The following is a 2,500-nucleotide window of genomic DNA, read 5'->3' on the forward strand; positions in this document are numbered from 1 at the left end:
GGTCACGCCCAACCCCGTTCGCGACCGCCCCACACCCCGCGCGGAGCCTCCGGTGCGTCTCGGGGTGGGTGGCGCGGCGGTGGCGTGGCGGTGGCGGCTCCCCCTGGGGGGGCCGCCCGCCCGCCCGCCTGCCCGCCCGTCGCCTTCCCGCCGCCGGCCCTGGGCCGGTTCCCCGCCGGTCGGTCGTCGGTCCTCCGCTCCGTGCCCTCCGCCCCCTCGGCGGGCGCCTCTTTACCTGTGTCCCGAGCCCCGGGACCTCGCCTCCCTCCGTCGTCCGTCCGGCTCTCTCTCGCTCTCTCTCTCTCTTTCGCGCCCTCCCTCCCCGTGCGCCCCCTGCCCGCGCTCGCCACCCGCTTCCCGTCGAAGCTCCCCTTACGCCCTCGGTGGCGACAAGGGGTGCCCCGGGAACGCGGGCGCGGGCCGGGCTAGGGCCACGGGGGCCGGGGGTTTGGGGTTCAGGAGCAGAGAGGGCCGCGTCCGGGCGCGAGCGTGGGGAAGGTCTCCGCCCGGTTTCGGGGACACGGGTGTGGGGGCGTCGTCGGGCGGTGGCCGTGGTGTCTCGTGTGGCGGTCGGCCCGGATCCCCGGCCGGGGTCCCGCGTCACGGGCCGGTAGCGCCGAGGCCCCCGCGTGTTGCGGGCGGCCGCGGGCGGAGAAGCGTGTCGGTCGGTGTCGGGGCGGCGGTGAGCGTGGGGGCGCCCCGCGCCCAGCCCCACCCCCCACGCCTCGCCCGCCTCCCCCCTCTCCAGGTACCTAGCGCGTCCCGGCGCGGAGGTTTAAAGACCCATGGGGGGTCGCCCGTCCGCCTTGGGGTCGGGGCGGTCGGGCCCGCGGGGAGTCGGGAGGCCCCTCCCTTCTCCCCCAGGCTCCGCTTCACCCCCCCCCCACCGGCACCTCACCGCACACGGGGCCGGGGCGCCGCGCTGCCGCGGCGCCGCCGGTCCACCCCGCCGCGGCCGTCGGGAGGGGGCTACCCGGCGGCCGTGGTGCGGGCCGGGGCCGTGCGCCGCGCGCCTGCGCGCCCCGCGTCCCCTGTGTGTGTGTGTTGCGCGCACGGTCGGGTTGGGGGGGGCAGGTGGGAACCCCCCGGGCGCCTGTGGGGTGTCCGAGCCCGCCCCGCCCGCGGGGTCGGTGCCGGGCGCCCCGTGGTGAAACCCTCCGGCCCCCTCCGGTCTGCTTGTTTTCTGTCTGACTTGGCCGGCCAGAGGCAGCCCCTCCGGGGGAAGGTGCCGTGCCACCGGCGGGGACCCCCCCCGCCGAAACCCAGAGAAACCAAAACTCGTACGACTCTTAGCGGTGGATCACTCGGCTCGTGCGTCGATGAAGAACGCAGCTAGCTGCGAGAATTAATGTGAATTGCAGGACACATTGATCATCGACACTTCGAACGCACTTGCGGCCCCGGGTTCCTCCCGGGGCTACGCCTGTCTGAGCGTCGCTTGACGATCAATCGCCCCCCCCGGGGTGTGCGTGCGCGCGCGCGCGCCTTCCCGGGGGTGGCGCGGCTGGGGGTTTGCTCGCAGGGCCGCCGGGGCCCTCCGTCCCCCTAAGTGCAGACGCGGCGCCCCCCGTCCACGGGGGCGCGCTGCCCGCGAGCGGGAAGAGAAGGGGAGAGAGAGAGAGCTCGCGACGAGGCCCTGGCCGCGTGGCCTCCGCGGTCGGTCCCCCTTCGGGAAGCGCCCTCGCGCCGCAAGCGGTCTCTGGGCGCTACCCCCGGGGTGTCGGTGGGCGGGGACGGTCCCGCGCCCTCGCGGCCGGGGCCGGCGGTGGTGGTTGGGCCGCGTCCGTTCCGCCGTCGTACGCCGCCCGCCCCCGGCGGCGTCCCGGCGAGGTCCGGCCCGCCTCCTCCGCGGGGCCCCGACCCGCGCGTCCGGGATCCGTGCCCGCCCCCGCCGCCTCGCCTCGCCGTGTCGGGGCGGGCGTCTCGGGCCGAGGCCGAGTCGTGCGTGCGCGGCCGCGCCCCGGGGATGCGTGCCCCGGCGGCGACCCGCGGGACGCCGCGGCGTCGCCTGCCGCCGCGCGCTTTCCCCCGGGCTGCGGCCGCGCCGCTCGGCGCTTCGTGCACGCTCCCCGAGCCGGCCGGCGGTGGGCGCCTGTCGGTGGTGGGCGGGGGCGCACGGCGTCGTCCGTCCGTCGCTCGTCGTGGCGGGGCCGTCTGGCGGCTGCGTGGAGGCTGTGTGGCGTCGGCGGCGTGAGGGGTGGAGAGGCGGAGAACGGAGACGGGGGGAGAGAGAGGGGAGAGCGAGAGAGGGTTGGGAGTCGGTCGGTTCGGTCGGTCGCGGAAGGAGGCGTGGGAGGAGGGCCCGGCGGTCGGGGGGCGACCGCCGGGTTTTCTCCCCACCGCCTTGCCTTCCGCGCCGCCCGCCGCCCTCTCCCGTCCGCTGCTCCCGCTCCTCCTCCTCCTCGTCCTCCTCGTCGTCCTCTCCCGTCCCCCCACCCCCACCCCCGTCGTCTGCCGTCCTCCCCTCCGTGACGGCGCCGGCTCTGCGGCGCGCTCGGGT

General features: G+C 77.6%; 1 non-coding gene across 1 annotated transcript; it reads left to right on the plus strand.

The window, feature by feature from the left end:
• Positions 1–1,284: 1,284 nt before the first annotated feature.
• Positions 1,285–1,437, plus strand: LOC137218038 (5.8S ribosomal RNA). Its single transcript, XR_010940401.1, has one exon. It is a non-coding gene; the product is annotated as a 5.8S ribosomal RNA (ribosomal RNA).
• Positions 1,438–2,500: the final 1,063 nt, after the last annotated feature.

This window comes from Pseudorca crassidens, unplaced genomic scaffold (assembly GCF_039906515.1).
Source record: "Pseudorca crassidens isolate mPseCra1 unplaced genomic scaffold, mPseCra1.hap1 Scaffold_138, whole genome shotgun sequence".
NCBI lineage: Eukaryota > Metazoa > Chordata > Mammalia > Artiodactyla > Delphinidae > Pseudorca > Pseudorca crassidens.